Raw genomic sequence first — 17,531 nt, forward strand, 5'->3', positions numbered from 1 at the left:
AATCGTTTTTTCTGATTCTTAAAATGCAGAACTATTTACAGGCATGGTACTAGAACGTTGAGAACGGCTGAACAAAATCAGTGGGCTGCAATGCATTATGTGCACTCAGTGTGTGCTTAGGCTGAACTGCTATACTTGCTTAATCTGCCTCTTACATTTTTAAAAATAAAGGGGCATAATGAAAAATCGCTCTTTCTGCTGCACATGCATAGCGGTAGATTTCATACTTTCTATGAAAACCTCCAATAATGTTTCATTAACAACTTTGGTACACAAAATTGATTAGTGATGATGCCATTTGATCACTAGAAATGCTTATACTTGCCCAAGCTTAGCTGAAAACTGTTGTCTTGCAGTTTACAAGGAGATTGCCTCTAACTGATAAACTATATTGTAAAGCTGGTCGTAGAACTGTTATTCCAGTTTTTCAGTTGGCTTAACACAGCAGTCAATGGTCCTTCAGAAAATCAACAGTGCAGAACTTGTGCACACAAAAACCATATTTATTGGTGATGTGTTTATTTGTAAACAAACATTTGTGTAACTGTACAACCATAGGATGAGCAAAACGTGAACAAGGTGAATGCAGGAGCCAACGTTTGGACAAGTGGACTTGTCTTCTTCAAGGCTACGTGGGCTTTCCTCGCCACAGTATATATAGGTGGCGTTCTTCTAAAGGGGAGAGGGTGTGAGGCGTGAGGGTGCGGGAACGAGGGAAGGTGTGTTAGCGTGTCAAATTGAGAGTAAAGGAACGCTGTGCACAAGGTCAAAGCCAGGGCCACTTCTCACCCCCCACCCGGTCTGTCAACCCACGCGTGTTAGCCGGCGTGTCAAGGGCGTCTGACACGCTGGCTGAAAAGAAAAGGAGAGGAATAGAAACAAAAGGGGTGGGGCGATACGCAGAGAATTCCAACTAAGTGTTGTTGCCTATACCTTGAAGTTTAGCATAGTGAATAGATTCTAAAGCTCCCTTTGAAACGTTTATGCCTATTGGTTGCAATGTCTTGAACTTATGGATAAGGTATGATTTTCTCTATTTTCTTTCTCGTTCAAAACGGAAATTGGACTGTAAGATGTAGAGTTTAGGTTCATCAAAGTTATGACCTGGTTGGTTGAAATGCTCGGCGACGGCTTTGGGAAGCTTTTTAGCTCTGTCCGCGCGGTGTCCGTTTAATCTGACGTTCATTGATTGTCCAGTTTCACCGATATATTGTTTCTTACAGAAGGAGCATTCAAGTATATAAATAACATCCGAACTTGTACAAGTGAAGCTAGATTTGACTTCATGTGTATAACTATTTGCGGGGCTTTTAACTTTAATGCCACTTTGAAGGTGCCTGCAGGTTTTGCCCCTAGGGCGACAACATGCTTTTATTACGGGGAATGCTGTTGGCTGACTTTTGCGTGCACTAACATGTCTTTAATGTTCGTGTTTCGCAGTATCGGGTTGACAGACTGGGGGGGTTCAGGAGTGGCCCTGGCTTTGACCTTGTGCACAGCGTTGCTTTACTCTCAATTTGACACGCTAACACACCTTCCCTCGTTTCTGCACACTCACGCCTCATACCCTCTCCCCTTTAGAAGAACCCCACCTATATATACTGTGGCGAGGAAAGCATACGTCGCCTTGCAGAAGACAAGTCCACTTGTCGAAACGTTGGCTCCTGCATTCACCTTGTTCACATTTTGCTCATCGTCTTGAATTTCCATCTCCCGCATTCCCCGTCTGTACAACCATATGTAGCTTGAGAACATTAGAAACTTCTCAAAAAGTATCGCAATGTACAAATTGCCTGCAGCTTGGCACCATAACAAAATTGAATACTGACAGATGTAGTCTGTGTGGACCTCAAGTAAAACACATTCCCCAAAAGAAAGAAATATAAAAAACAAATAAATACCCAAATAATGAATGTACAAGTAGATTGACGTGACGGCAAACAATAACACTCATAAGAGGTACCTGCTTTCTTTATTAGGTAACCAGTGGTAGTGCAGTTAAATGTCGATGTAACGAACTTCAATATAATGAAATTCTCTATATAACTAAGTATTTAAATTTTCATAGCATCTTGTCCATAGAACAGCATGTATTAGAACCTCAATATAATGAAGTGTGTATGCGTGTTGAATGTAACGAAATTTCACTACCGCCGCAAGGGAATGATACTTCCGGTGACACAGATGGTCAGATGATTGAATTACAAGCGGCTGTTTGCAAACGCACCTCTCAAATTGCGCCCTGCGCCACAAGAGCGACGGCCGAAGTGGAGCCGCATCGTGTTCCGTATAAAGCCTGAGTGCGATAAGATCCTATCGCCATAGAGTAATATAGTAAACAACCAGAGTGGACACTCGAGCCGCTTCGCAGGCGAGCTATGGAGCTTCGCCGATCCCGCTAGGTGGCAGAGCACATAAAAAAAATATGTGGCTGTGGCAGCGGCTGCGGCTAGCAGCTTGACAGGCGGCACGACACTGGCACGACCCAAGACGTGCGGAACCTTGTCAGGCCCCGTCACCGGGCTGTTTCTGTAAAATGTGCCTGAGGGTCATTGTTGGATTCTTCTGCCAGCGTCTAGCATTACTGCTTCGTCGCCGTGTCATGGTAAAGGCACAGGAAGTTCTTTTGCACGTTGTTAAAAATTTATTCTCTTCGTATTTCGTTATGACACTGTTAGCCGCATTAACGAGTGACGGCGGCCTTGAAGACATAAACAGCTGCTGGCCATTTGCTACACTGACTTTAATTTCGCATTATTTTTTTACTTTTATGCGCAGCAGTGAGCGGTGATGCTAGCGATAACAGCGATGCGGCAGCGTTCGAGCCACGAGGCACTTTCGATACAATGACGAAGTTATAATATGAAATAAAATGGTTTGTTATGAAATGCGGCCTATGAACACATGCCGTTCGGTGCAGAGAGCTTTATGTTACGCGCAGCGGCTTCTGAAAAAGTATGGTGCTCCCCTTTTGCAAAAGAAATGTTGCTATTTCTAAATCGGTACACGTGCAATATTTGCAGTGTGGCAATAATGCGTGCTCTCTTAACCTCTGTAGCAGGCTATGTGCGCTCGAGCGTTGTTAACTGTTTTGCATTGAGCTGAATATACGTGTTTTCATGTTTTAATTGTGTATGAAGTCCTTACTGTAGAAAGTTTTTTGTTTCTCAGCATTTATAATAGTGCTTCCTCAACCTTAGATTAGAAAAATATGCATTACACGAAGGAACGCAGCATCTCCACTCTAAAGCCTTGAAGGCTCCAGTATTGCTTATACGAAGGAACGTAGCGTCTACGCTCAATAGCTTTGAAGCCTCCAGTACTGCTTACCTTCGGCGTGTCATTCTACGTATTGTAGGCATCTACACTATTTCCTCATAATACATTCTACAGCCAAAGTATATCATGCATGTTGAAGGTCAAATTTCCAAGTATCAGAACACGATTGCAAGGCTTCGAAGGCAGCAGGTGAAGAGGCCCAACACAAAGTGCTTAATTGCAGCTGTTTAATGACGGACACACTGGCCTACACATTCGAAATGAGGATGTTGGCTCGTGTCGAATTACTTTTGCAGCCATGTTATTTTGGCATGCAACAATTCACATAATTTTGCTACCTTAATTCACCCTCCTTCGCAGAAGTAAAAGAAAAATCGTCATATTTTTTCTTTCTAAATCAATCCCTTTTTGAGCAAATTAATTGCTGGCGTGCTTGTGCAGTTTTTTTCATTATCTGGACAGTTGCAACACGTCTTGTATGTGCTTTGCTTGTGTAAAGTTATAGCCATCACACCATTAATTTCTGGCTATTCTCTATTATACCGGTGTCACACCAGCACTTTCGGTCGCGATCATGTCCGATCCGGATATAAATTTTCCACTCCGATTGACACCCTCGCCCAGCTTGTGCAAAAGAACCAATAGGGACCGAGAAATTCAAATCGGATCAGGCTTGATTGCGATTAAAAGTGCATCGTGTGAAACCCGTATTACTTGCGTTTCGCAGTTTCTTCCCGTTTTCATGTATTTGCCTCTTACAATCTTGCTGCAATAAATTGTCTGCTATTTTCGTGTTCTTGGCTGTGCAGCAAGTTGATTTATATTTAAGTAACATGGCGCATTCATTTACGATACTCTTTTTGACATGAGTTACTAGACTTACAATATCACAAGCGATAAAGTTCTACTTCTTCAACAGTTGGCATGATTGTTGCGCTAGTTACAGCTTGAAACAGCAAATATAAATTTAAGTAAAAATAACATAAACTGAAACACTTTTGCGCCCTCGTCGTCGCAACATATAAACAGCGGCACGAGCACCTGCACGAAACCACTCGAATAAAGCGACGGTATGGGTCACAACAAATAAACAAATAAAAGAAACGAAACTGAAATTATGACCTCCGAGATTCGGCGACAATCTTGGAGGCTGATGCGTTTCGCCGATTTCTTTAAGTGCGCTAAGAGCCAAAGACATTGATTCACAGTGGAGGCAAAGAACTAGGAAGCTTACCAGCAAGTACGTGGCCTGTAGGGTGGGCAACACAGCAACAAAGAACGTCAAGCTGAAAGTCAAGGAGGCTGAGATAATCTCGTGGGTGGCGGCAATGGAAACGAAACCTGCCATGAGTAACTACTTAAAAGGAAAACACGAAATCAGGAAAGAAACACTTTATGATAATTCAAAGGGAAACTCATTACTTTTCGAAGCGACATCAGGATGACTTAGAACTCGCACCTATAAAACGAGATACAAGAAGGAAGAAGAAGCATGTGTTTGCTGCGGTAAAGCTAGGGAAACGATGGAGCATGTTTTATTAGAATGTGAAGACAACGTGAAGCCCAGTGGTCGATTTTGGCACCACTGGCCTCCTTGAAGCCCTTGGGTTCAGCGGGAGCAGTGGAAAAGTAAACATGTCCGCAATAGAGATTAGTAAGAGGCAATTGGAAGATTGGTGGAAGAAAAGTTGGGAAATGACAAAAAACGCAGACGTACAAAAGCAAAGGTCGCAATAGGGGGTCAGAAAATTTGGTTGTGGGAGTTCATAGTTTTTTCTTTTTTAAGTTTTCAGTGTAGGTAGGACATTAGGCAGTACAATAGCAAGAGCTTGGTGGCGCAACACACCACCCCGTTCCAAAGGCGATGCTCATAGCATCCATCCATCCATCCATCCTCGACGGAACCTCTCTGGCGCATTTTTTTTTCTTGGCAGAACTGGTGCGTGCGTCAAAGTAAGCACGTGCTACCGTGATTTCATTCGCGCATCGTGTTGGTTCTCGCATCGTGTTCACCTAAAATGGACAAAGCAACCTTCAACGAGGCCCTAATGACTGAAGTGGAGAAGCATCGCGTGCTGTGGGACGTACGCGACCGCAATTACAAGAACAACATTCAAACATGACCAGGCTTGACGAGCTATAGCAGATACCCTCACCGTTGACGGTATAGCAGATGCCCACAGCATCCCCCTTAATAGTAGCAATCGCCTCTTCTGCTCGGTAGTAAGCGGCCGACACTCTATTTTCTATGTGAAGTTGTAAACAAGCAGCGGCCTCTCAGTATGCGGAAGGTACATAGTCGCAGTTGCGAACTCAATCTTGCTGCTTGAAATTAAGCTTGATAAATGCACTTCGGGCAGAAATGTGGCTGTCTAATTACACACAGATTATTTGTATTGTGGTGTTATGTAAGTTTAAGGGTATATTATATATGCGGTAATAGAGACAATTCATGTCGTTGGGAGTTATGTTGTCTGGCAACCCGGAAAACGCGCCGCGAAAACGCCGCTCCCGTTTTTCGTGCGGGTGCTCGCGCGTCGGCGGCAACGCGGGTGTTCGACGCGCCTCACATTTTTCGCTCGCGGAAAACTCACCATGTGGTTCGTGCCGCATCGCCCGAACCGCTTGAATGAATATTGCATGGGTGAATCTCGCCGCGCGTGACAGCACCGCCTGCCACGTCCGGCGTGTCGCGCGCGTTTTTGTCGCTTGTGTGGACATATACCTTAAGCGCGGGAGAGCGCGTGGTTGTAAGCGCGGCAGATTACCCAACTTTAGAGGTAATCTGCCGCGTGTGCGAAGAGTGGGCGTGCCGAGCAGGCGTGGCTTCATGTAAGCTGTCTTACCGCGCGTTTGGTAGTGGAGGTTGCGTAATATCGAGTTTCAGTAACCCGTTGGAGCGAGATGCAGACGAAGCATTCGCACGCCGCTGCTGGCGCTTTTCCTGGTAGCGTCGTCCCAGTGCGGGCGACGCTATACGCCGTGGGGGCGAAGTGCCCGCGAAAGCGTCGCTGGCTTCGCTTAATTCGTACCGCCGAAAAGATATCACCGACGTACTGCGTGGCATGAAACTGTATCATTCATCACCAGCTCCCAAATTTATCAAAATGAATTGTTTTCTCAATGAAATTTGCGTTTTTCGATTCCCCGATAATTCGGAAAATTTTGTAGCCCCTTACGGTGTAAGAAAAATTGATCGGCGACAGTTATGACTTGCATAAAAGGTCGAAGAGGTCGACTTTGATTCAACCAGTTATGGAGTATGCAAAAATTGTGTGGGACCCGTACACTTCATCTAATCAGCCTAAGCTTGATAAAATTCAGTGGCTTGCTGCACGGTTTACTTTTAACAAATATCGTCGTTCTTTCCCTCCTACCCAGTTATGTGAACTTGCTGAACTTCCTTCTCTAGAGTCTAGAACTGAGTACGAACATTTGAAGTTTCTTTTTCTTATTATTCATGGCCAAGTTAAAATTGATAAAGATGACTATTTTCACTTCTCTCCTAGTAACTATTTTCGTCATCGCCACAGTATGTATATCGCTCCTCCTACTACTCGCAATGATTGTTTTAAATACAGCTTATTTCTGAGAACAATAAAACAATGTAATCTATTATCAGACTCAATAGTAAGAACGTCATCTTTACACGACTTTCTTGAAAATGTCAAAAGCACATGTGTACAAATACCATAACTCGTCCAAACGGTTACACTACACCTGGGTATTGTATTACATGCTGTATTTGCCATGGTGCTACTATCAGTGCATTCCCCAAAATGTACTTTTTCTTTATCGCGTAAATATATTTTCCTTGTATTGTGACCTACCACTCCTGTAATAGCCCAAAGTTGGGCTGACAGTATCAATAAATGAAATGAATTTAAATAGAACGAAATTTCGATATAATGAAGCAAATAGGCGATTTTACCGACTTCGTTGTATCGAGGTTTTACAGTACCACCATGGCAGGATTCGAATGAGCCCACGGCAGACACTGATATGCGAGGTGGTCATCTTTAAGCTTTGTGGAATTTTTAAAGACTGGCTGTTGCAGCTAACATAATTATAGATCTTGAGCTGTATCATACAGAGCGCCAGACATTACTTACATGAAAAATCAAAACACATATTCCGCTAATAAATGGAAATGCACTTAATCAACTTCCTAATTAATTACTTTACGGCACCTATTCCAATTTGTGAATTGTTGCCAGTGAGTTTGCAAGACGTGTGCACTTAAAATTAATTTCCAGAATGAGACCATTGATGGGATACACCCAATGAAAATGGCCGTAAAAAGGCACTGTTGTTCAACTTACTTTATACAAAGCACTCTTTTATGCATTGCAGCACAAAAGTAACTGGAACGCCCATGTATTCCGTCCCATATTTCTGAAGAAATCTCAAAACTGGTGTCATCCTGGAAATTAATTTCAAGGGGATACGTCTTGCTAACTGATCGGCTACAATTTGTAAATTGCAATATGTGCCGTAATGTAATTAAGTGAATTGTGCAGTTCAGAGAGAGTTGAGAGACCATTAATTTGAGAGACCATTTGTGAGAAGCTATTTCTTGAGCTAGTCAATCCACCTCTGAATAATCTAACTAAAGAACAGGAAGTGCTATCTGCCACAGGCAATTTAGAAGAAATCCTATAAAACAGAAAAATGATCAATCTGTATATAATAATTTTTTATTGGTTGAAGTTCATGCCAATTTCACTAAACATTATCTGCTTTTGAAACATGAAATCGGAATAAGTGATGCCATGGGAGCAGTTTATTGTGCTGCATTGCTGCATTATCACGTTTTGTTTTCCACCATAATGACTAGGTTCCTGGGCAGGTCATTCCATGTCAAGCGACTCATTCAGTTAGCTACTTCTGATTTTTATATAAAAAATCATCCCTATTGGTGACCTAATGGAAGGCATTAAAATATTACTCCTCATGTGAGTTCCATATTAATTTTGTTGAGTGCCATAAAAAATAACGAAAGAATTCGCTAACAGCCTGGTTTCATGCACACGGGAAAGGGACATCATTGCTCTTACTGGAGGGCTTTTGTTGCACTTTAAGTTTGATCGAACTTACACCTATTAATTCTTATTCATGTAGTTTAGATAGCAAAGTAAACCATTTTGCGAACTTGTGTAAATTATAGTTTATGCGAAGCATATTACGAGAGCTCAACCCAGCTCCTCAGGCGCGGCGGTGTCGCCATGAAACCACGTGACACCATGACGTCACGACAGAGGAGAAGTGGCTTTGGCTCAACTCTTGCAAGACGGGCTGGGTGGGAATCGAACCAGGGTCTCCGGAGTGTGGGACGGAGACGCTACCACTGAGCCACGAGTACGATGCTTCAAAGCGGTACAAAAGCGCCTCTAGTGAATGCGGTGTTGCCTTAGAAACGAGCTGTTTCTAAGGCGTGCGTCTCTTGCTCAGGCGCACATTTCGTTGCCGCGCCGAACGCTGCTTTGCTCGACGCTCACCGCGTCCAATGCGGGGCGCGTAGTCACTGCCCTGTAGCCCATTGTCTTACACCCCTTGGCGGGTCGACGGGAACGCTGTCGCGTTCCACTCTTGAAGGCGAAGCAGTAATGCATGAGTTGTTTCTTCGTCTAGCCGAACCAAATATAGCCAAGCAACAGCAGTTCACCAGGCTAAACAGTGGTTCAACAACTAAAATAAAGGCTAGTATGCTTCGCATCCTGGGCTTAACCTTACCTAAGCCACAGCCATTTTTTTAATGAACAAAACAGATGCACTTGCAGGTGGGTCATTCCACGACAATTCGACCAGTGTTTGTTCAATACCACAGATATAGCTGAAAAAATTTCCACATGTTTACTAGAGTTCAGATCTCATTCCCTACTTTTTTTGCCAAAAATTTTGTAGCATTTTGGCGACAGTTTATTTTTTCTGCCCAGCTGTGCAAGAAGGCATCGATCGACATGTTTTTTGAAAAGCACATTGTATAGATAGAGGCTATCATATGGTGTGCATGGAAAGATAATAATATTTTGGGGTTTTACGTGCCAAAACCACTTTTTGATTATGAGGCACGCCGTAGTGGAGGATTCCGGAAATTTTGACCACCTGGGGTTCTTTAACGTGCGCCTAAATCTAAGCACACGAGTGTTTTCGCATTTCGCCCCCATCGAAATGCGGCCGCCGTGGCCGGGATTCGATCCCGCGACCTCGTGCTCAGCAGCCCAACACCATAGCCACTGAGCAACCACGGCGGGGTGCATGGAAAGACAGCGAAGTGATGTGACTACCAAAATAGCCAATTTTTCAGATATTCGAATGCTTGGAGTGCTTCTCGCACCGGCAAAAATGAGTAAAATTGCAGTTCGAATTTTTTTTCTCGTAACGCAGAAAAAATTCTGAAGAAAGAAATTAAATACAGTTGACCGTTGACATAGTATAACAGAAAAATATTTGAAGCTTTCAAGAATCAGCCGATCACCCGCCGTGGTTGCTCAGTGGCTATGGTGTTGGGCTGCTAAGCACGAGGTCTTGGGATCGGATCCCGGCCCCGGCGGCCGCATTTCGATGGGGGCGAAATGCGAAAACACCCGTGTACTTAGATTTAGGTGCACGTTAAAGAACTCCAGGTGGTCGAAATTTCAGGAGTCCTCCACTATGGCGTGCCTCATAATCAGAAAGTGGTTTTGGCACGTAAAACCCCATAATTTAATTTTTTAAAAATATCAGCCGATCGACTGTAAAGAAACATTAAAGTTCTAATCTTTTGGAAGTAGCTTCGTGTTCAAGGTAAAAAAAAGTAGCTTTGGTGGTTGGCGTAAAAAATATGTGATACATCATTAGATAGGTCTACATTCTTCTACGCATGTGTGAAGTTGTAAAGGTACAATTTTTAAACGCAAAAAATTGTTTTTTGAACTTCTTTGTCAGCACCAGCTTTCTCCGATGTGCGCACAAGCTTGCCGGCTTGGAATGCAGACGACAAAGCTGGCTTCGTCTGCAACACAGATGACCGAGAAGCGGTGTTGTGGTCTGCGTTTTATTGCCAAGAGACGCACGCTATAACACACCGAGACTTGTGCTTCGTGTGGGCCAGATAAATAATAATAATAATTGGACCGGGTAAACCATACAGCTATTGCACATAAGATATCAATACGTGTTAAATTCGTGAGTCAGTCCTCCAGTGTTAAAAGATAAATTTCATGCAGTTTGCAAAAAGACATATTTGCTCTTACGTAGCTAGTGAATCCCGAAAGAGCACTGATATTGTTCCCACAAAACATTTTAAAAGAAATGTCACACTTACATGCAATGTGACATATCAACATGCATTGCGACATACAGGGACCAGGACACTTTGTGCCCTGCTTCCTGGAACACAAAGACTGCCAGATGACGATGCAAGTAGAAAACACCTTCATAAATACAATTAAAAGCTTACACGAGCGTGAACAAGTTCTTGTAGTGTTGCGTATTACCGCTGTTTGACAGCCTGAATATGCTCAGCTATAAAAGTAATACGTGCCGTGTTCGGTTTTCGTCTTCATGAGTCAAAACTGCGGCGCTTGATGTGACTTGCCTTCGTATTGATAAGAAAGGACAGTCATGGCTTGTTAATTAGCTTTCTCGTCTAATTTCATTAACAATCTCTCCTTGCTAAACGACAAGGCTTCGTGTATTTATGGTGTGTGCGCGATCTACAAACAAACATTTCAAAAAGTAATTTTTCGCATTTAAAAAATAATACCTCTGTGTAATTTGTCACATGCATAGCAGACACATAGGGCTATGTAATGATGCATCACATATAATTTTACGCCGGTCACCAAAGCTACTTTTTTTACCTCGAACACTAAAGTTTTTGTAAAAATTTTAGCTTTAGAGTTTTCGTAGGCGATCGACTGAACCTCCAAGGCTTCAAATATTTTGCGGCTATACTATGTCAACGAGGCTGCCATTCTATATTTATTTTGCGCCTTCTCGATTCCCCTGCGTTCCGAGATAAAAACTTCAAACTGCAACTTTACTCGCTTTTGCCTGCGCCAGAAGCGCCAGAAGCGTTGAAATATTTGAAGAATTGGCTATTATGGCAGTCACACCATTTCATTGTTTTGGTATGAACACCATCTGAATATCTGGATTGTACAATTTTCCTTTCAAAATAAATATTTATCAGTGCCTTCTAGCTTAGCTGCGCAAGAAGCTGGACAAGAAACTTAGCTGGGCAGTATTTTGCCGAAATACTGGAATACTTTTGCGAATAAAAATTAATGGGGGGGGGAAGAGTTCGGAAATTTTTAAAGCTATATGTGCTGGTTGGTTAGACGTGGAATGAGCCAGGTGTATGCATGAAAGCAAATTTTTCGAAAATTTTCTCACTGTACCCACTTTTGCTTGTCAAGAAACTTGAAATGGTGTGCCATCATAGTACAGTTCTTGACAAAATTGCGTTGTTTGGCATGCAATGACCGAAGATAATTAAGAATATAATAGTAAAAAAAACACTATCTTTGGTGGAACTATATCAAAAATAAAAATGTGAAAAATCACAAAGAACAACACGAGGATACGAGCATAAACATAGGTGAACGTAAAAAAGGTCGAGATTTACAAAAGCGCAAAACTTGTGTTTCTTTTGAGTTGTCCAACTGGGGCTCTTCGGAGGCTTTAGATCCCATGCGAAAGGCGAGGCTAGGGTGTTCTTTACATAGAGTACCAGGAAATGTTGCGACATGTGAAGACTACAAAAACAACAAAAAGTCAGAAGAAGTTTTAAGAACCACGTTTCACATGGAAGAGCGTGGCATACAGTATGCCCTCGTTATAAGTACATTAACTGATTTGTTTTGCTTTATTCCAACTTTTCGTGGTTACAACTTCAGAGCATGACTACTTTATTCAAAGTGGCACAGAACTCCGCTAAGTGTAGAATACACAAAAGGGCAAAGAGGTACAACACACTGTAGCAGAATAACTTTGTCAATATCTTCGACGTCAAAGATGTGAACTTTGCTTGCTTAGAAACAAAGTGGTGAAATAAAAACTATATGTTGTTCACGACAAACCTAAGGGGGTACTGCTCGCAACTAAAATTATTTCTTGTAACTTTCATAAGTAAAATGTGCAGGACTTCATTGCTCTTTTCCATGCTCCAAATACAATACTGGCATGCCACTAGAATTGAGTGTGGTTTCATTCTAAGTTACGTTATACGAGTTCAATTTCAATTGGAGTGCACTTGTCGCCTTATAATGGCTGTTCTTAGGATTCTAAAGAAAATAGTCCTTATAGCGAAGCGTATTTTCTGCCTGAATGACAGTTACAATGATGATTCTCTGTAGTTCTGCGCCAAGCTGGCTAGGCTGACACAAGCAGAACATGACAGATACGAAGAAATGTTCACTCTTATAAGAGCCATGCACGAGTGGACTGACTTCTGTAAACCTTTGAGGTTCAGTGCCGTACATGTCTGGCGGCGACGTAACATTAAAAAAACACGCCTTTTCAGACACCTAGCATCACACCGGAGGTACTGCAACATTCAGGAACTTCTAGAAAAAATTATTTTTGTGCTGTCGCCCCTTGGCTTTTTCCAAAACTAATTTCTCTCTTAGCTCTTTAGTGGTTGTTAATGCATTAGTTTGGGTGTATTGCGAATTCCCCTAGCTTACTATAAAACAAGTTTCGTAAATTTTATTACATTAAAAAAGTGCTACATTATCCTGCCCGCAACAATAAACTATGTGTAAAACTGCAAATACTAAAAAGCTTTCGTCACTTTATTGTCACTTAAATTATTTACCCACTTGTTCTCGAAAAGTCACCCCGAAGAACTTATATCTACAATAAAAATGACTAGGAATGTGCAAATATTGATTTTTGTGATTGAAGTGAGTATGAATCGAATACTGGGTAGTCTTTCAATAATGAACAGCTCATATCACAAATAATATAAAATTATGTTCCCATCGTAGTATTCTAAAAGTTAGCAAGTTTCTTTCCTTGCATACCAGGTTATTAAGAGCTGTTTATTCAAAGAATAAACGGAGCACCGAAGAAGTAGTTTCTTTATATGCACAGGACTTTTCATTAAGCATGAATGATTGCTGTACAGCCTCTAAAGTACAGCTACCTAAGTGACGTAGTTTGCTCAACTACACAAGTTCTCACGTCTTATGTCTTTACTATGCCAGTGGAGGTGAAAATTTACCGTACTTTTGCTCCAATTTTATATTTCATTGGTGTTTTGAAATATTCGAAGAGAATTCGAAAAGCATTCGCATTCATAAATAGCGACTATTCAATTCGAAGACCGAATCGAATAGGACACTATTAAATTCGTTATTAGAAAGTTTCAAGTATTCGATTCGAAGGCCGAATAGAATAGGACACTATTCAATTCGTTATTCGAAAGTTTTGAGTAGTTGCACACTCCTAAAAATATGTAACCCCTAAATTGGGGAAGCATATTACCCCCCAAAATATGATCCTCAATGGGCTAAACAAGGGCAACTGGAAAGCCCATTCATCTGTTCGATAAATTTAAGCCCATAGGCTACTTAGCAATGGTTTATAATAACCCTGTAAGCAGGCACGTGTTCACTTGAAGGAGGGAAGCAGGAGACGCTTCCAACAATTTCAGAATGGTAGCTGTGGAAATGTCTTATGGTCTATAAGAAGTTTTAGGCAGTAGTCGCCAAGGGCCTATTTAGTGCTGCTCAATGTATTTAAACATGTGGGGCAAGGCCCCATAAATGCTTTTTGCCATATCTTAGAACACAAAGTGATAAAGTGCACGTTAACAGGTTAGGTGCTTGAATGAATAAGCGTTCGCTTAATGTAGTATTGTTGACAGGGATGTTGGACGCTATCAATATTGTTTCTTTAATTGAAACAACCAAACAAAAATACCGCGCAACTCATGTTCCCTCTGCTAAAAGGCTGCTGTGTGGCACCATATAGACCTCCTTCAAGACAGGGGCAATTTTAATTCAATGTGTTCTGTTAACATTGGTGAAACCACTGTGTTTTGTGTTACAGAACCTGGAGGGCTATTTCGATTGCTGAAATTTGGTGGGAGTACTGCTCCTCGAGTTGAGCAGTAACGACACTTGATCATAGCTTGTTCGCAATTACTGTATCATAATAACATTTTCAGGCTACTTAAGCATGTCCTCCAGGCCACTAGATTGGTAGCGTGCTTCACAGAAACCAATTCATTACAATGAAATCCAAGTAGCACTACTAATGCACAAATGCACCTCATTTTGTCTGGTGGAGCCGCCAAAAACTTCTTGCATTTAGGACAGCTTTTAAAATTTAGAAGCTTTTGAGTATGCCGACGTCAGGCACCTAAAATCATATGAGCAGTCATTCCAAATGGTTGGCTGTTGTTGCACACAGTTGCAGACAACAGCTACTTGAAAGTCATTTGTTACGGTAATGGCAAGTTTCTATTTTAAGATACAAAATGTGGGCGCAAAAATGCAACAGGATAGGATGTACGGTACTTGCCTATAACGGCGTTGACCCTGATGGAGTCAAGAGCCTCTTTTCGCCTCTTCGTGTTGTTATGCCGGAAGCGTAAATGGCACTTGCGCTCCTCCTCTGTGAACATATTATGGTGAAGCGAGACCCTTGCGAACTGTCCTGGTCCATCATGGCAGGCCATGGTAAGCTGTGCCAGGATGGCCTCCTCAATGCGCACTCTGCCTACCTATGTGAACCTGCACGTTTAGGTAAATTTCAGCAAGGCAGTTTTAACCCTTTTAAGAACATTTACAGAACAGCCGTATTGCACATAAACCACAACAATACCGCCTGGTGCAGATCTAAAATGCTAATCTTACTTGGCTAGTTTCATAGCTTTTTATGCTTTGAATTCCACATACGTGCGATTCAGAAAGACAAGGATTTATCCAGCACAAACAAGAAAAATAATTAGTAAACTAAAACATCTAATACAACCAGGATTACTTAATGCGATTAGCGTTTTTAGGATACTTAACATACTTTCGGGTGTTTCTAACCATTTTCCCGCCTGTTTGTGTCACTGGGAAGTTCATGGTCTAACGGGTAGAGTATCGGGCTGCCATGTTGAGGGAAGCGAGTTCATAATGAAGTGTCGCACCAGTTTGGGTCACTGGGTACGTGAGTCGGGGTATGCTCCCCTCTTGAATGAACCTCTTTCATGCCATCTTGGGCAACTGCGGCTGGTTGTGTTGGCAAGCCTCAGTAGGAGCTCGAAGAGGGACATGACAGTCAATGTTAATGCGATTAGCAGTACACATAATATTTGCTTGCTGGGCTCCATAAGTAATCTGTGAGATTATACTCTACTGTACGAAGTGTACATAAGCCACAAAGACGGCATGCGCCACCCACCACCTCATGAATTAAATTAAATGACTCGCAAACCGCAGGCTGCACAAGATCAGGAAGCAGACTCGGAAGTTTGTGGAGAAGCGCAAATTTGAGAAGCATGTAAGCCTTGCGGACATCAACTTGCAGTCAGTCGATGTCCACGTCAAGGTCCTCGAGGGAGACTTAGTGATCGCGCGTCATCGTGCCCTCACACGCTGTATCACAATTCTGTCTTGTCTCGTTGGTTCCCCCATCATAAGAATGCTCATGACGTATCACCACTAATTACAATTATAAGTATAGGCACTTATATATACTATGCTTATTAAATTTTTATGGGGAATAATTTGAGCACGCGTTTTTGCAGAAATAATGAATGCTAGAGCTTAAAGGAGAACTAAAAAGAAATAAATTAATTAGCGTATTTACCAGATTCTACTACGTCCCCGTTTGTAACGTGCAGTTATATTACCGCCGACATACCCAAGAAAATAACTTGGTGCCAATTCTACTGCGCACATGACATAACTAAATCTGCATCGAGGCGTACCGTGTAAATACGGTAAATTCTGGTACTTTACGTGCGAAAACGGCAATCTGATTTTCAGGCACGCCATAGTGGGGATTACCGGATTATTTTGACCACCTGGGGTAGCATGACACATGGGGCGCTATAACGTAAAACTATTCCAAACTTTTCTATTCGAATTCCGCTATCAGCCCTCCACGATTGGTCAAAAACATTTTTCGACCACCCCCACTTCAACTGTCTGTCACGCGACGTCACGAAAACCGCGATACCTCCCCATCTGATATGATGTGTACACACTGATTATGCGTGATTTGATAGAAAAAAGAAAAACAGTTATTTCTGATTCGACCCCTTTTCGCCATTAGCCGTCGGCGATTGGTAAAAAGATTTCGGGCTGCACCCACTTCACCTGCCTGTCACGCGACGTCACAAAACCGCACAAACTCACCGCGTCAAAGTGACGTGTACGTGATAAAGATGCAATAATATGCCGAACAAAAGTGAATTTTCTTCGGAATAGCCGCAGGCTGCCCCGTTCCGAAAGGAATAAAGAATGGCTGCCGCCGATCGCTGAGACGCTGGCTACACGCACCTGCCGGAGAGCATGGGTGTATTTGCGTATAATAAAGTTTGTTGCGTGGCCGTGTAACGTTTTAGAGTGCTTTCGGCAAGGTTACCACCTCATTCTGCCAACGCTTCTTTGCTGAGGGTCAGTTTTAGCGTCATTCTTAAGCTTCCGTTGCATGCCGCCGCGATTTTCGACCAGCCAGCACAAGCTAAGTAAGGGAAAGCCGACCAATCGCAGACGCCGGCACCACCCTCTTCATCCGGTTATCGATATTCAGTGCACTGGCTCTGCCCCCGCAGATCCCTCTCCACTTGAGGGTTCTCGTCGCCTCTTGTGAGCCAATTAGATACGACAAGCCGCTCAGTCTAGGCAATGTTATTCGTTTTTCAAGCAAACAAAAGTGACCTCCTGTGAATGAGGAGAGCGTTTGATTGGTCTGTTCAGACAACCCTGCGGGTGAATGCCCGGTGCTTGCGTTGGTGGTTACGCAAATTTGACGTCATGAGATTGGAATAGAAACATATTGGAATAGTTTTATGTTATAGGGCCCATGGATAATTTAGCATTTTACCTCCATCAAAATGCAGTGATTTGATCCCGCGACCTCGGGCTTAGTAGTACAACGCCAAAGTCCCTAAGCAACCACGGCAAATGAGCGCTTAAGAGAATAATAATTTCAGACATATTTGTAAATGACCTTCCTACAATACAAAAGGATTCACCGTACCGTGAGTAGAGGCTGTGTAAACTGTAAAAGACACAAGAGGAAAGATTGGTAGCACTGGTGCA

Source organism: Dermacentor albipictus, unplaced genomic scaffold (assembly GCF_038994185.2).
Source record: "Dermacentor albipictus isolate Rhodes 1998 colony unplaced genomic scaffold, USDA_Dalb.pri_finalv2 scaffold_17, whole genome shotgun sequence".
NCBI lineage: Eukaryota > Metazoa > Arthropoda > Arachnida > Ixodida > Ixodidae > Dermacentor > Dermacentor albipictus.